This window comes from Phascolarctos cinereus, unplaced genomic scaffold, assembly GCF_003287225.1.
Source record: "Phascolarctos cinereus isolate Bilbo 61053 unplaced genomic scaffold, phaCin_HiC Scaffold_3;HRSCAF=262, whole genome shotgun sequence".
NCBI lineage: Eukaryota > Metazoa > Chordata > Mammalia > Diprotodontia > Phascolarctidae > Phascolarctos > Phascolarctos cinereus.
Genome location: NW_027555736.1, coordinates 16,956,023 through 16,973,600, shown reverse-complemented (window position 1 = coordinate 16,973,600; position 17,578 = coordinate 16,956,023). Strand labels below are relative to the sequence as shown.

The following is a 17,578-nucleotide window of genomic DNA, read 5'->3' as shown; positions in this document are numbered from 1 at the left end:
TTTTAAATTGTCTCTTCTGGGTCAATTTTTCAGGTTGGTTGTTTTACCAATATTTCATGTTTTCATCTATTTGTTTCTCATTTTTTTGTTTCTGTTTGACTGATTCTTGTTCTCTCATAGAGTAATTAATTCCCATTTGTCCAATTCTAGTTTTTAACAGATTGTTTCCTTCTGTTAGTTTTTGTACTTCCTTCTTAAATTGGCCAATTGTATTTTCAAGGGATTTGCTTTCTTCAGTATACTTTTTTTTTTCCAGTTTGCCAGTTGTGTTTTTTTAGGGACTTGTTTTCTTAAGTGTACTTTTTTTCTAATTGGCCAATTGCATTTTTTAAGGACTCTTTTATCTCTCTCATTAGACTTTGAAAATCCTTCTTGATCTCTTCTAAGAAGGCTTTTTGGGCTTCAGACCAGTTCATATTCCCTTTTGATGTTGCAGATGTGGGTTTGCTGACAATGTTGTCCTCTTCAGAATTTCTGTCTTGATCTTCACTCTTCTCGTTATATGAATCTATGGTACATTTCTTTTTACTCATGGTTTCTTTATTACCTGGTCTTTAAAGAGATTGAGCTCTCCTACCTGGGAACAGAGGGCACTGACCCAAGCTTCTTGTCTTGGGAGTTTAGGTCTTGGTCCCTGGATTTGTGTGCTGGGGCGTCTTATGTTGGCAATTGGAGGCTATAGGGTTCTGGCAGCTTACCTGGTGTTGGACCAGAATCAGTAAGGCTGGAACTTTCAGGCAATTCTCGGTTGCCTGCTTTTCCTTTAGCTTTCTTCAGCTCCTTTCACATGGGTGATGCAGGGTGTTTATCTGCATGGGGCCCTTTGCAACGCTGCCTCCCTCGTTTCTACTAATGCACTGGGAGATTCCTTTGTGGTAGAGTGCCGAGGTACCTGTTGGTGTTCTGAGCTGACTTCCACTGGTTCCCCAGCCCTCACTGAGGCACTTGGAGGTCCAAGTGTTGGTGTCTGCCTGTTCTTCCACCTGGGCTTCAGGATCTCCTCCTGGTTAACAGTTGGAGGCTCTAGGGTTCTAACAGCTTACCTGGTGTTGGGTTGGAAGCAGCAAGGCTGGGACTTTAGGAAGACTCTAGTTTGATTTCTTTAGCTACTTTTAGATGAATGCTGATGGGTACTTATCCACCTGCGGCCCTTTGTATTGCTGCTTCCCTTATTTTTGCTGAGGCACTGGGAGACCTGTTTGCTGGGCCGTTGCACTGCTGTTCACTGTCTTGCTTCTAGTTCAGCTGTTCCACGGTTTTTTATTTTTTCCTGTGGAGATATTTTCTGGGTTTCCAGAGGTTGATAGGGGTAGGTGAGAGCTACTACCTTTTCACTCCGCCATCTTGGCTCTGGGAAGTGTCTCCACCAACAGTTTATTAAGTGTGCCAATTTTCCCTCCTCCAGCACTGGTCATTTCTGATAGTGTGGGGTGGTACCTCAGAGTTATTTTAATTTGCAGTTCTCTAATCAATAGTGACTTAGAGCATATTTTCACATCATTATGGATATCTTTGATTTCTTTGTTTGAAAACTGCTTAATCATATCATTTGGCCATTTATCAATTAGGGAATGCCTCTGTTTCTCTGTCTTTTTTTTTTTAATTCATTTGACTTAGTAGCCTATACATTTGAAAAATAATGGCCTTCTCAGAGAAACTTGCTTTATTTTTATATTTATTTATTGTTTATGGTACCTTTTAGGAAGCTATATTTCCCCTAGTTATCTTGTTTAATTAGGTTTATTTTTGGTTTTGTTTTGTCTGAAATCTTGATTGCTACCTCTGATTTTTGTTTGTTTGTTTTTACTTTAGCTGAAGATTCTGCTGTAGCCTTTATTTTAGCTCTCTGTATATCTTTCTGCTTCAACTCTATCTCCTGTACACAATATATTGTTGGGTTTAGGTTTCTAAATCATTCTGCTTTTTGCTTCTGTTTTATGGGTGAATTCATCCCATTTATGTTCACAAATATGATTAGTAACTGCACATTTCCCTCCTCATACTTTCTTTTATTTTTCCTTCTCTCTTTCTTTTTATCCTGTCTTTCCTTAAAAGTCTGTTTTGCTTCCCACCATTGCCTCCCTTAATCCTCCCTGACATTTATTACGCCTTCCATATCCCTTATCCCTTCTCCTCCTATTTCGCTATTGGGTAAGATACTTCCTATGAGAGAGAGAGAGAGAGTGAGAGAGAGAGAGAGAGAGAGAGAGAGAGAGAGAGAGAGAGAGAGAGAGAGAGAGAGAGAGACAGAGAGAGACAGAGAGACAGACAGAGAGATAGAACTCTTTGCAGTTTGAACCAAAGTGAGGTTCAAACATTATGACTCCCATATTTTCCCTTCTACTGCAAAAACTCTTTCTTTTCTGTCTCTCTTATGGGAAAAAAAAATTCCCATCCTATGTATTTCTTCCCCTCTCTCCTAGTACATCCCTCTTTCTTGCACCTACTTTTTTTAGAGATCATCCCCACATAATTGATGCCCTCTGTCCATGTAACCTCCTTCTAATTGCCCTAATAATGACAAGGTTCTTAGGAATTACATGTATAATCTTCCCATTTAGGAGTGTAAACAGCTTAACTTTATTGAGACTGTTATGGTTCGTCTTTGATGTTTACCTTTTCATGCTAGTAGTAAAATTCATCGTCATTGGCTTTCTGGATTCAGGGTTGAGTATTGTGTTAATTAAAATTCATAATCATTTTAAAATCCTTGGTTTTGTTAATACAATTGAAGTATAGTATACATTATTTTTTTCTTCTGGTTCTGTTTATTTCACGCTATCTGTTCACTACAATCTTGCTAATTTTTTTAATGAAATTTTGTCTTACCCCACACAATAATTTCCCTTTTATCTGTATCATATAATATTTTGAAAAATTTCCCAATTGATGGATATCTTTTCATTTTCTGTTCTATGCCAGTACAAAGAAATTAAAAGGTGTTAATACATTTGTACAATTGAGTACATTATCTCTTTGTTAATCTCTTTGTGGATATCAAGCCTTGTTCAATTTACAGAAAGTTATTACCAAAATATCCAGATGGGTGTAAATATTTTAAGAACATCACATCTCAAAGACAATCTGCTCAAGACAAAGAGGTAGGAAATCTACATCACTGGAAGGTTTCTCTCCACTCACAGTGTTGGAGTCATAGAACCTTAAAGTAGTGAGTTAACATTTTCAATTGACATATTTTTGTGCAATTTTCTATATGTTTTCTATTAAAAACAAATTGTTATTCCATATCCTAGTGCCTCTAATACTTATCTTAGACAAATATTAATAGAAGATGGATAAGGATTACACAGACTGTTCAATCTGGGATGATTTGCAATCTGAAGTACTTGAAAGAATATCCATATTTTGAACTCATGACTCTATGGGGTGGTGGTAGTAGTAGTAATAGTAGTAGTAGTAGTACTAGTAGTGTTAGTACTACTAGTAGTACTAGTTGTAGTAGTAATGGAGATGGTGGTGGTGGTAGTTGTGGTGGTGGTGGTGGTGGTGGTGGTGGTAGGAAGAGGAGGAGGAAAAGGAGTATTATCATTCATTTAGCTCTGTAAGTTTTGCCAATTCCTTTAAAATATTAGCCATTCAAACCTCCAACAAGCTTGGGAAGATGGTATTATTAGTATCCACATTTCATAGATGGGATAACTGAGGTCTACAGAATTTAAATGACTTGCCTAGGATTTTATATCTAATCAGTGTTTAAACCGTGATATAAACTTAGGTCTTCCTAACTCTATGTCTAACTCTTTATCAACTGTGACTCCTAACACCCTCTGGTATGATGGGAACTTCTATAATTAGATACATATCTCAAATTTATAGTAATAGCTTTTATTTGTTAATTCTAAATCCATTTGTTTCACAGTATTGTTTACAACGGATCTTATAAAGCACAAATATTTACTATTTTCTTTAAAGATATATCATGTTGTTATGAAGGTCACACTAACACCTATTTAAAGTGTCAAGAATATTTTAGGTGGGGGAAGGTTTCTAACAATCTTTTTCTTGAGAAATATTTTTTTCCTGAATGGGATGAAGGAGGTTAATGATGATCCTGTAGGGTGCCTCATCCTTCTTGTTGGTATTTCAATTTAATTCAATTTAATTCATTATTTTCCCTCAATTTATACTTTCCTTAATCCCCTGAGAAGTGTAAAAGATAGAACCAGGCATCTATAAATTTGTTGCTCATGCTGAGAAAGATCTTAATGCTGATCAATTATTTATACCACAAAAGGGACTTTTTAGTGGACATCTGTAGGTACTGTCTTCATTTTCCATTTTTTTTAGTCTATTGCATTTTCTGAAGTAGAAACTTTATTTCAAGTAAGGTTGTGTAGCCATCCCATTAACCTCAGAAGAACTAAAAACAAGGATAACATTTGTGATGTTGACGTTATCTGTATTCTGTAGAATTCCAAAGATGTTGCAGTTATGAAAAGAAAATGACAACATGCTCTTTCTTAAGTCAATATATCCATTAGTCTAGTTAACTGTGTGTGACATTTTCAAGGAGAAATTTTTTTTTTTTTATGCTGTGGGAAATGATGAAGAGTTCCATTTTCCCCTCACGTCATTTTGTTGTGTGCATTTTCCATTTCATTCTTTGATGTGCAAGGCACTGAAAGGAAAATTAAAATAATACCCAAAAAAGTAATTCTTATTCTCTGTCTCTGTCTCTCTCTGTCTCTCTGTCTCTCTCTCTCTCTCTCTCTCTCTCTCTCTCTCTCTCTCTCTCTCTCTCTCTGTGTATGTGTGTAACAGAGGATATTCCAACTGTGGGTGCAGTCTCACTGGACTGAATAGCCCATTCTCAGAATGTCTGATCTATGACCTCATAGGGGCAGCAGGCAAAATTGGCCCCCACCATGAAAGGGTGCCCTGTTAATGGGTCTAAGGACAAGTAATATGTTCATATAATACATCACAGGTCAGGAGGTGGCAACCATACACAGGGGCAGCAGTCATCAAAGTGAAATAAGCAAAGTACCATGAAATCCCTCCCCACAAAAACAAAGCAAAACAAACAAAAAATTTTATCTTTTTTTTTTCTTTTTCAATCATTTATGTCTCCCACTATGTCTTTTTCTTCTTCTACATTGGTCACTCCCTTGAAAGTTATAATTCTGAAAATGAATGAGAAACAGCTTTTCAAAATTAATCAAGAAATAAATTATGATAAACAGTATATGCAATGTTCTATATCCATATTTGCCTATTTCTGCAAAGAAGGCAACAAGGTTATGCTCCATCTTATTTATTCATAAGACTCTCAAGTATTAGCATTTGATCAATTTCTTAATATATTTATCCAGCTCTAACCTCATTTCCATTCTTACATGTCCAACTTTGTATTGGACACCTTACATTTAATGTCTTCCCAGCATCTTAAATTCACTGTGTCTAAAATGGAACTCGATTTTTTTTTTCACCTTAAACTATTCCCTCTTCCAAATTTCCCAATTATTGTTGAGGTTACCACTATCCTCTCAGTTACCAGTTTTGCAAGGTAATTATCATCCTCCAGTCCTTACACTCTCTCCCTCTCTCCCTCTCTCCCTCTCTCTCTCTCTCTCTCTCTCTCTCTCTCTCTCTCTCTCTCTCTCTCTCTCTCTCTCTCTCTCCCTCCCTCCCTCCTCTCTCTCTCTCTCTCTCTCCTCCCTCCCTCCCTCCCTCCCTCCCTCCCGTCTCAAACCCATTTCCCTCTTTCATGTGGAATTTTGCAAGGGCCTGCTGGTTGGTCTCTGCTTCAAGCCTCTCCACACTCAGCTCTCAAATTGATCTTTCTAAAATGTAGGTATGACCACATTATTTTCTTCTATCTCCCTCCAGCTTCATTCAATAAATTTCATTATCTAGTTGTTAAACCTGAGATCAGAGGGAGCTGGGTGACACAGTGGATAGAGCACTGGCCCTGTATTCAGGAGAACCTGAGTTCAAATCCGGCCTCAGACACATAACACTTACTAGCTGTGTGACTCTGGGTAAGTCACTTAACCCCACTGCCTAGCAAACAAAAACAAAATCTGAGATCAAATCTGAAATCCTGTCTGTCATTAAAAGTTCTTCATAATCTATTTCTTTCCTCTCATTTTAGTCATCTTACATCTTAATTCCCTTCACATATTTAGTGATCTAGTGATTCTGACCTTCTTGCTACTCCTTATTCAAAATATTTCAGCCTCCGACTCCTGTCTATTTTCACTGGCTAACCTTCATTTTTGGAACTTTTTTCCTCTTCATCTTCACCTCTTGGCTTTCCTGGATTACTTCAAGTCTTACTTAAAACTCTACCCACTATAGGAAGTCTTTCTCAATTCCCTTTGATGGCAATGACTTCCCTCTTTTATTATGTCCAATTTATCTTATGTATAACTTGTTTGCACAGAATTGTTTGCATATTGTCTCCCTCATTAAACTTAGCTCCTTGTGAACAGAATTGTCTTTGACATTTTTTTTCTCCTCTTTTCTTAGTGCAATGCCTAAACATTCTATGTCAGATTCTGCAGTAATCTCAGGATTGAGAATGGTTCTCTATTGTCCTGAATGATGCTTGTAACTAGCATAATAGCAGATACATCCTATTGGCCAGATATTTTGTCAGAGTTCTTTTCCTTTCATCATTAATAGATAGTGCCATGATCTAGTAGAATACTAGCTTTACAGTCAGTTGACCTGGATCACAATTCTAGCTCTGACACCTACTTGAGCTTTATAACCTTGAGCAAGTCACTCCACTTTAATATGCCATAGTTTCCACTTCTTTAAAATAAGAAGGCTGTATTAGATGCCTTTCACTTATTTTCATCCAAATAATTATGATTATATGATCATCTTGGTACATAATACAACCTCCTTTATTATTAAAAAAAAAATAACAGGCAGTCTTAACTAAGCTTTCCCTGACTGAAGCCCATTATTGAAATGACAAAAAAATGATTTAACAAAATATATCTTTGATCTTATCAATGTGGTTTTCCTTTTCTATAATATAGATCATAATCCATCATTTTTTTCTTTGTTTTTGAGGCAGAGCAAAGTGACTTGCTCAAGGTCACACAGCTAGTAAGTTTCTGAGGTCAGATTTGAACTAAGATCCTCCTGACTTCAGGACAAGCTTTCTATCCACTGCATGATCTAGATGCCCCAATCCATCCATTCCTTTATGATCCTTTCTTATCCTGGTCCATGTACTCCATTGAGATAAGAGAAGGCTGTCCATTTAACATAGTGGGTACCATCTCCATTTTCCCATTGCTTTATAACAATACCAATGGAGCAGCATGGTTAATTAATCTGTTAACTTTTGCTCTGACCACTTGAATAATCCATCTTTTTTTTTCTTTTACCTATATATTTTTTGATAGTATACATGTAAGAAAATATAAGCTATTTAGTGTTATGAGGGGCAGAATCTTTCATTTCTTGTCTCTCTTTGTGATTCTATTGTCTGTCTCATAGCAAATATTTAATAATTGCTTATTGATTAAATCATTCATTGACATTATTTATTGTTTTATTTAACAATTACTTGCAAAGTGGGTAGATTGCTAGGCCCTGGAGTTAGGAAAACTCATCTTTCTGGGTTCATATTTGACCCCAGATGCTTACTAGCTGTGCAACCCTGGGCAAACCACTGAACCCTGTTTGCCTCAGTTTCCTCATCTGTAAAATGCTAGAGAAGGAAATGGCAAAACACCCCAGGATATTTGCCAAGAAAACCCCAAATGGGGTTGCAAAAAATCAGAAACGACTGAAAAATAACTGAGCTTCTCTTCCTTCATAGGCAGTGAATGGGTTCCCCTCTCAAAAGGTCAGAGGAACATATTAGTGCTGGAAAAGATCAGAGTAGCCTTCAAAGTACAACTCCTTAATTTTACTCATAATTAAACTGAGGCCAAAATATATTGAGTAACTCTTTCAGAGTCACTCGTATATATGTGGCACAGCTAGAATTTGAATATTGCTTCTCATACTCTTTGTCCCAAATATGTAGTACTGTTCCTCCAAACTCATTATTCATTTAGAATATTGTGTGGCATGCTGATGTGTTCATTTTTTGTATTACCCAGTTGATGACATTTGGTTTTGATTCTTCAGTATATTCTTTAGAAAATGATTTCAGGATATTCAGCCATAAAATGATATATTGAGAAAATGTGTCTTTGTTCTAGAGAGAAGTTTGAAGCCCTTAAAAGAACTTAATAATTAGCCAAAGACCCTTCTGACTGCTTTCTTCCTCCTACTCAATTCTGGATGCAATTCATTGCCCATAATAATCAGATTTATATGTGAAAATGGTTTATCTTAATTGTTGAAGGATGTTAGCTGGAGTGTGCATAGCAGAACTTAGGCAAGAGTAATAAATCAGAATTGGGCCATTCCCCAGTGGGGTCCTGATTTATGAATGAAAGATTTACTTTTCCAAACTTGCCATAACTCAATTCAAACATAGAGATGGTCTGAAAGAAAGTGAAAGGTGTCCATGCTTGTTATTTGAGGTAAAGGCCTTGATGTAGCATTAATATACAACATTGTCTTCTAGGACAATGGGGACATAATTCAACACACTGACTTTGAAGAACTTGCCAGCCCATGAGTTGATGGAGGGACTGGACAATAAGGTAAGTAGAAACCTCTCTTTTCTTTTCTGAAGCTAATGTATTCTATGTATACATCTATCTTTTTTCTCTTTTAATTAATAAAGCACATCTTTATCCCATACCCGGTTCTTTATACATTTTAAAGTTTAACCTTGTTGAATGGTACAACTTATATAGGTTGATTCATAACACAATGGACTTAGCTAAACAAGAAATACACAAGTGTTAACTTGAAAGTTTATAAGTCTCTTTCCAGAGTGGTAGAGGTCCTGTTGTTTCTCCTTTAATACACTTAAAACAACTTAGTTTATGATGCAGTTTAGATTTATTATTTTTCATTCATTGTCTCATTCTGTTGGAGGACGTTATAGCCATAAAGGAGGAGATACGTAGCATCCATCATGAAGTGTCAAAGATCTGTCAGGTCGATGGCTCTTTTTGAACTCTGCTGTTTCAGGAAGGCATAGCTGAGTGTTATAGGCAGGAGTTTGACATTTTCTGGATGAAAATCAATTTTCTTTTATGTGTTTCTGAACTGAAGCGTCTGTTATGATTTCATGAGCAATGGTTGAGACATTGGGTGGAGATAAGGGTAACAAAACAGGGTTTTAGATAAAATTGGCAAAGCATAGCCTCAGCAAAGTAGTGAAAAAGAAACTGTGGTGCTTCTATCTATCTATCTATCTATCTATCTATCTATCTATCTATCTATCTATCTATCTATCTATGTCTTTTAAGAGTTATGACTAGTGTGATGTACCTGAGGCTTTGCCCACTTCAGCCCTGTAGAAGCAATGAACCTAGCAATAATGATTTTCCCCTAGAGATTCATTCTAGGCCTGTGACTTCATCATAGTTGCAATATCCCAGAACTGAAGATCCTTTTTTCTGTATAGCAAAGGTATATTTTCTGTAGCTTATAATCTTAAAAGAATTCCCTGGGGTCTTCAGAGTACATAACTATTGGTCACACAACTAGTATATATGTAGAGGTAGTCATGGAGCTCAGGTCCTTTTGATTCCAAGTTTGGCTTCTTCTTCCTTATGCCTTATTGTATAACATACCAGGTAGCAAGAAGAATTAGTTGAAATAGAGAAAAAAAGAAACACATTATGCTTCTTCGTCCTACCAACTCCAGCCAACATTCCTGAAATCTCTCCTGCCCTATGTGATATGTAATAGAGTCTCTCCTCTAACAATTGAATTTAGATAAATTTAAAAAAAGTAGTAAAAGGATCCCTCCTGTATAGCCTTTCACAAACATGCTTTGTGAACACTACCTTGGAAGACAAAATTAAGATTGACAACTCCAGTATTTTAAAGAAATTAGGAAAATATGATTAGAAACCAGCTCCATTCCTCTCAGCAATGTTATATTTGACTGAAATTAGCATTAATTTCTCAGTTGAGAAAGAAATAAATAAGTCTTCACCATCTAATGTTTTGGTGGGCAAAAACAAAATGATTGAACTAGGGGCATTTTGGAGTATCTGAATTATTATATACAAGGCACAGTTATCCTCTTTTCCTCAAATTTAAAATAAAAATATTTAAGAAATTTTAAATAATAATAATAATAATAATAATAATAATAATAATAATAATAATAATAAATGTAGCCTGCCATAGAGTGGAATATTTAGAAATAAAGTTTAAATATGTAAAGAAATGTTATTTCAAGATTGTTAAGCATTTATGAAGTTCTTACAATGTGTCAGGCATCATAATAATCTATGGGGACTCATTTATTCATACATCTTTCTTTTCTCAGTCTGTGTCCTTTGTTTCTGAGAGAGCAAGATAGTAGATATTTAATATGTACCTGTATCTACAAATCACGACAAATAACATTCTTTCTCTAGACTTCATATTGTTATCAAATATCCTGTATAGTTTGTTTTTTTTTAATCCTTCACTCAAAGATGCATGCAAGTACTGAGATAATTTCCTGAAGGGATCAGAGATGAAGGAAATGAATCATTAGTTGAAATATATTTAATGCCTTTATATTTTCAGCAACTAATACTGCTAGCTACTATAGTAACAATGCTTCCCATTCTATTTCAAATAGCTGTACTTAAATAGTAAGTGTGCATAAATGTCTATATAATAATAAAGAAAAATAATATTATAGCAAAATAGTATAATTAAAAATAATTAGTAGCATTTTGGCTTATTTGAGAGAAGGCTTAACCTGTTTGAATTCTCCTCCTCTGACATGGTGTGATGATTAAAAAGAAGTCACCAAATCTCCCATAGGGTTAGTTTCCACACCTGTAAAATGGGAATAAAAATTCTTATATTACCTATCTCACAGTTTTCTTGTGAGGAAAAATAGTGTCAGCAAGAATTTCTTGGTATATATTTTGTACCATATAGCAAAGTTGATATAGGAAACATTAGTACTATATGCTAGGCACCATGCTAAGCAGTAGTGATACAAAGAAAGGGCCCAGCAATCCCTGCCTTAGCAAGCTCACAATTTAAGGGGGGTGTGTAAAGATTCAAATTATGTATATGTGTACACACATACATATGTGTATAGGTAAATATGTGTCTGTGGATACACATAGACACACACATATGTACACACATGTGATATCCAGGGTAAACCGGAAATTATTTCTTAGGAAAGGCACTAGTGCTTTGGGAAAGGGGAAGGCTCTAAACAAGGCCTCTTAAAGAAGGAAGACTTCGAACCTGGAAATCCAAGAGATAGATATCAGGAGAGAGAAAATACCAGTTCTTAGGGAGAATCAGGGAGGAGGCACAGAGTCAGGGGTGGAGTCGTTGCGCAAAGAGCAAAAAGCAGACAAAAGCTTCTTGATTACAGTGTATATGGAGGAAAATAAAGTGTAAGTAAACAAGAAAGGTGTTAAAGGGACAGGTTTTACTTAATAACCAATTAATCTCAAATGTCAGGCCAAGGAAATATTCTTCAGAAGTAAAGCCCTTTCTTTTACGTTGTTTAACAATATTCATATTAGAATAAATACATGACTCTTTGGTAGTGTCAGAATGTGCCTTTTAGGGCGAATTTCCTGATCTTAGGTGCAGTGTGGTTTTCTAGGGCCTGGGGAAGCAGAGGGATGTCCCACCGTGAGAGAGCTGCTGGGATGTGTTAGGGAAAGTAATCCTGAGAATCAGGAGAAGATGCTGGAGAGACAGGATGAAGTGAACATGCCTGATCTGGTCCCTTTCTTTGAAACAGAGGTTCTTGGAGAAAGCGAGCAATCAAGGTAAGAGGCTGAAATTGCAGAGGGATCTTCCTGTAAGAATGCCGGTGGGCAATGATGGAGATGACATCCTAAAGGATGGGAAGGCTTCCGGGAAGGAGGGAGGATCTTGAAAACCTAAGTTCAGAGCACCAGGAAAAGAACCAAGTAAAGGATAAAGGAAGGAGATAATATCTTGCTTGGATATTCCCTTAAAATGGAGGTTTCAGAAGGAACTAATTGAGCAAAGGAATGCGCCAGAGGGGAGGAAGGATCTTCCAAGGAGAGAAGGTTTCTGCAACATGGTAGATTGGTCACCTGGACCAACAGGAAGTTAAGTGACTTGCCCAGGGTCAAACGGGTAGTTTGTAGGATGGGTTTGAACTTGAAGCCAGAGTTTTTTGACTCAAGACACTATCTGTATCCACAATTCTATACTGCTTGCGGTATGCATAATCTCTCCCACTTTGTCTTCATCACTGACCTCATTGTTAATTGAATAATACAGTTTTTTTTTTTTATGTTAAATGACTATGGGGGTTGATGGAAGGAAACTTAACAAGCATATATTAAGCATCTTCTATGTGCTAGACACCATGCTAAGCTCTACAAATACTACCCTGGTTGATCCACACAACTCTGGGAGGTATATTCTATTATCATTATGTATGAGGAGATGGAAGTATACAAACATTAAATGCCTTGTCCAGGGTCACACAACTAGTAAGTGGATGGGGCGTTGTTGTTGCTGCTGCTACAATTGTTGTGGTGGTGGTGGTTGTGGGGGTGATATTGGTGGTGATGGTGTGGTATGGGACCCATACGTTTAATTACATGATCGCACCCACTTCCCTGTTGCCAAAGACCCTCCACCATGAAAGTTGACAAGTGAACAGATATTCTATATTAGAGAGTTGCCTCAGCCACTGAGAGGCAGTGATATGCCCAGCAGTATTCAATCTTTATGTTTAGAAGTTGTTTAGTTGTTTTCAATCATGTCCAGCTCTTCATTTCGAGTTTTCTTGGCAAAGATACTGGAATGATTTGGCATTTCCTTCTCTAGCTCATCTTACAGATGAGGAAACTGAGGTAAACAGGGTAAAGTGACTTGCCCAGGGTCACATAACTAGGAAGTGTCTGAGACCGGATTTGAATTCAGGAAGACAAATCTTCCCAACCCCAGGCCAGGCAGTATCTGCACTTCACTGGCTAGCTACCCATGTTTAGCAGAGACGATTGCAATTTATGACTTTCTGGTTGTCTATCTTCCTTCACCTGCTGCCACTTAAAGCCATTTTAAGATATATGAGTTATATGAAATACATTTCATGTTATCAACCTCCTACTGGTATGCATGGACATGGTAATGACTTCTTTAATATTCTAAGCTTCCCATTTTGGGAATTATTCCTTGTTTTCATTTGTTGTTGCCTGCATTTTTCACACCTTTCAAGGCAAACAGAATTACTTAAAGCCTATAACTGAGGCAAGCTGTGCCTTGCTTCAAGGTAAATTCTGAAACTGAAGAGTGTGGGTATCACAGAATGATGAGAAAATAGAGAAAGCTTGTTCTGCACTGAACAGGCTCATAATTGTGCAATCTATCATGTTAATGTACCTGAAGCTGAGTAGCCTTGGCTGCATTTTAAATGAATTAAATAATTGAAACCCAAGATCATAGATCCTCCGTCCAAGTACATTTGCTGCTGTTTTGATACTAATTATCAGCATCACTCAGACAATTACCCCCTAACATATTTATGGAGCGTGCACTAACTTCTATGTTAAGGAAGCTCTAAATAGCCCCGACATCTTGGTCCAGGGTAATTTTCTTCCTAGCTTACTTGTCTGTAATGTCTGCAGAAGTGGAAAACTAAACTGTTAGTGATAACACATGATTTCAATACAATTCCTTTATCAGTTAGGGGCTGTTATTTGAGGAAAATATTAAATATAAGTCCTGTAAGTTTCAGCTCCCTTTTGCAAAGGAGATGAGGGTCTCTACCACTTTGAATCCCATAAGCTAGAGACAGTTGATTACAGAGGAAATTTGGATTCAGAAAAAAAAAATATGTTAGAAGCCTTACATTCTGGGGCATTTAATTCACCCCTGTGGTCCTCATTTACTTCACCTCTAATTCATTTATTAATTTTCTAACTCAAACTTCAATCTGTAATCCTTCATTTATAGAGTCCATTCCAATCTAGAGCCCTCTGTTACCTTACAGCTCAAAGGGAATACAAGAATAACCACTCTCTTTCTCTCAGAAAGAAACTGAGACCCATAGAGTCACTTTTACCCAGACCATGTTGGTAGTAACAAATCTGGAGTCTGAATCTATGTCCTTTGACTGGAAACCCAGCACTCTCTCTATTGCACCAAATTTAACATATATTCCTTATATTGGTTTAGGGGATTTGATAATTAAAGAAGGTATTTGGTCTTTCACACAAATTAAAAATCTTTCAAAGTAAAAACTAAGTTCATGTTTAAGTAATGAAAGTGACTTATTTTGTCTTTATTACCTAAACACTTGTCTAACTTGATAAATAGTGTTAAGTAAATGTATGGGTGACCTCAAGCAGAATTTGCATAAAAAGAAGCAATCTATTCTTTTTTTACATTTCTTTTTGAAAGTTTTTTTCAAAAGCATTAATTTCAAAAGCTACTATTGCAAAATCCTAATATCCAGTTAGTTTTCAAGTGCAAAATTATTGCCATATTCCTTCTTTTTTTTCTCTAAGATGAATTATTTCTCTTTGATATTGGGTCACAAGAAGCATTATCACCACTGACAAACAGGATCTCAGAGTGGCAGCAGTGAATTTAGCCACACTAGGCCTCAGAATTTTATCTTCTGAATGTTCAAATGCCCATGAACAGGAGCTCTTGTTTGTGGCAACTTTTTCTCAGCTTGGGGACATGGGGAAGGGATGACAAGCCAGCTTTGGGATGCAAGGTGAATGCTCACAGGAGTACTTTGAAACTTAGGGGAAGTTTGAGTATTGCATATGTGGTACAACTTGCAGCAGCATTTGGAGATAGTTGATTTCCTACATCTAGACGCTGGAAAAACAGATACAGGGCTGGACTCTGCACTCTTCTTTCCTGTTACATTTAATGACTCCTACTTAATTAGGAAAGTACTTAGTTGTATAAATTCTTAGCACAGTGCATGTAACATCAATGCTAGCTCATAATAATACTAATAATACTGATAGAACTTGATGGACATGGGATGTAAAGAGAGGTGGCAAGTGGCAAAGATGTTCAATGTGCAGAATTGCCATAATTTTTAAAAAAATTAGGAGAAAAGAAAGTTTGTATGATTTTAAAATGCTCACCAGGTTTTTTCTGACTGTCAAGGGAAAGGAGGCAAAGAAGAGAGTTAAGGAAAACAAAAATAATATTTACTTAACTAGGGCAGCCAGAAAGAAATATGATTTATACTTGTGCTTAGAAAGGAGTAAAATCCCAGATCCTGAAATTCGTAATAGTCTTATTATTTGACTTGGTCTTTGAGTTGTGAGTATGTATTTGTGTGTGTGTGTGTGTGTGTGTGTGTGTGTGTGTGTGTGCATGTTTCACTTTGGAAAAAAATCTGCTCTAATCCATTAGCACAATATCTACCATGCCTCTTAAAACCATTGAAGTCTTTACGACAATGTTAGTAAAAATGATAATAGTGGAGGCCAAGTTTCAGCAGGCAGTAACAAGCTGGTGGGTCTTTCTGCATAATCCCTTCTCTGGTCAAGCTATCTGTTGCCTGAGGACCAAACTAGCTGAGTTCAAAGACTTTCTTCCTCATTTTAGTTGAGGGGATATTAATATTTCAGCCACAACTGCTCATGAAACCCATCGACTGAGGCATTAAGGGGACCCTGATCTGCAAGAAGAAAAAGAGAACCCATGCTGATGGAATTACCAATCCATTGCTTGAAATAGTAAACTCCAATCATGCCACCACTTTTGCCTCTATTGAGATATTTTTAGTATCTCCTTTTTCCTTTGGTAATTATTTTGAGTGTTTAGCCCCAAACTGAGCCATGCTGTTAGGCATTGCTTCATCAGTAATCACATTATTTTATCTCTCTCTCTATCTATCATCTATCTCTCTCTCTATCTTTCTGTTATCTATCTATCTATCCATCTCACTTCTAGTGTTTTTATCAGTCATATAAGAAACCCTGAAAGTCTATAAAATTTAGTCAGACTTTCTACTGCTTTGTGTTGACTTTTGGGCTCATTGATTCAAATAAAGAAGACCTCGAGCTTTTACCTCAGGGCAGCTAGGTCTTAGCTAGTAATCATTACTTCACATAACATGGTGCAGTAAGAAATAAAAGGATCTTACAGATAAAAATTAACTCACCCTTTTAACTAAGCCAGAAAGGTCATGTCACTAAACGGGTTCCTATGTTTTCTCTTTATTTGTGTTGATAGTTAAGATTATAGTGCAGATAAAAATAATTCTCCTCATGGGTCTGAATCCCAGTGTCCATAACCCTCTATTGACAGAGATGCTTCCTAAATATTTACTCATTGAATTAAATCAATATCTATGGATTTGAAACCTTTGAGTATAATACATTTAAAACAAGATGACAGCAAAATTAAACTTCAAAATAAATATATTTAAATATTCATGCGTGCATGTGATTTGCTATTATTGTTGTTGTTCAAACCATTGATTTTATCAGTTTGAACACCCCCCACCCCACCTTCTCAAACAGAAATGCCCTTCATTAGTACAGAATGACAATGCTATTTATGTGATTATTTTGTTACTTATGTTATTTATACTGAGTATTTTTAATCACTGAGGGGATTATAAATCAATCACCAATATTCTTTGAACATTTAGTAAGTGTTAAGCATTGTATTGTTCTTAAAATTCAAGAAAAAAAAATAAAACTAGTCCCTGCCCTTAATGAAATTATAATTTTTTGTTATTTTAGAAGGTTTTTTTTAACTCTGATCATGATGAACCCTAAATATGATGAGTATTTCTATATACAAAGTTGATTTTTCCCATGAGCTTGCATACATATATGTGTATATATAATATAAAAATATATAAATGATATTAAAAAGAAATATATGTATTTCTTTTTAATAGTATTTTTCTCTAATTACATGTCAAGATAATTTTTTAGCATTAATTTTTACAAGATTTTGAGTTCCAAAGTTTTCTACCTCTCTCTTTCCCCTCCCTTCTTCCAAAAAGTATAGACAATTTCATATAGGTTGTACATGTGCTGTCATGTCAAACACATTTCCATATTGGTCACAATTGTGAAAGCTGAAACATCAAAAGGAAAAAAAAACATGAAAAATAATAAAGTAAATTTAAAAAAGCATCTTTTGATCTGCATTCAGAGTACATCAGTTCTTTATGTGGATGTGAATAGCTTTTTCCTTCATGAGTCCTTTGTGCTTGTTTTCGATCATTGTGTTGCTGAGAAGAGCTGAGTCATTCATAGTTGCTCATCACACAATGTTGCTGATACTTTGTACAATATTTGCCTGGTTCTGTTCATTTCACTTTGCATCAGTTCATACAAGTCTTGTCAGGTTTTTTTTTTTCCTGAAATCTGCCTGTTCATTATTTCTTATTGCACAATAGTACTCCATTACATTCATATACCATGGCTTATTCACCAATCGATAGGTGTCTCCTCAATTTCCAATATTTTGCCACCATGAAAAGGGCTACTGTAAATATTTTTGCACATGTAAA

The 17,578-nt window shown here is 36.1% G+C and overlaps 1 protein-coding gene and 1 long non-coding RNA gene across 3 annotated transcripts in view; one reads left to right on the top strand and one right to left on the bottom strand.

Annotated features, from left to right (window-relative positions):
- Positions 1–5,085: 5,085 nt before the first annotated feature.
- The window catches only part of LOC110202482 (uncharacterized), a 39,731-nt gene continuing 27,238 nt past the window's right edge, over positions 5,086–17,578 (bottom strand). Inside the window, exons 2-3 of one of the 2 annotated variants that reach the window (XR_002322735.1) lie at positions 10,817–10,896; positions 5,086–5,144 (exon numbers count right to left, since the gene is read on the bottom strand). This is a non-coding gene — a long non-coding RNA (uncharacterized LOC110202482). Of the gene's footprint in view, positions 5,145–8,749; positions 9,166–10,816; positions 10,897–17,578 lie in introns of those variants that run through there. The other variant, XR_002322736.1, reaches the window with a different exon arrangement.
- Positions 8,561–17,578, top strand: part of PCDH15 (protocadherin related 15) — a 1,495,046-nt gene continuing 1,486,028 nt past the window's right edge. The window contains exon 1 of the mRNA XM_078150714.1: positions 8,561–8,642. The gene's annotated coding sequence lies outside the window, so the exon portion shown is untranslated. The remainder of the gene's footprint in view (positions 8,643–17,578) is intronic.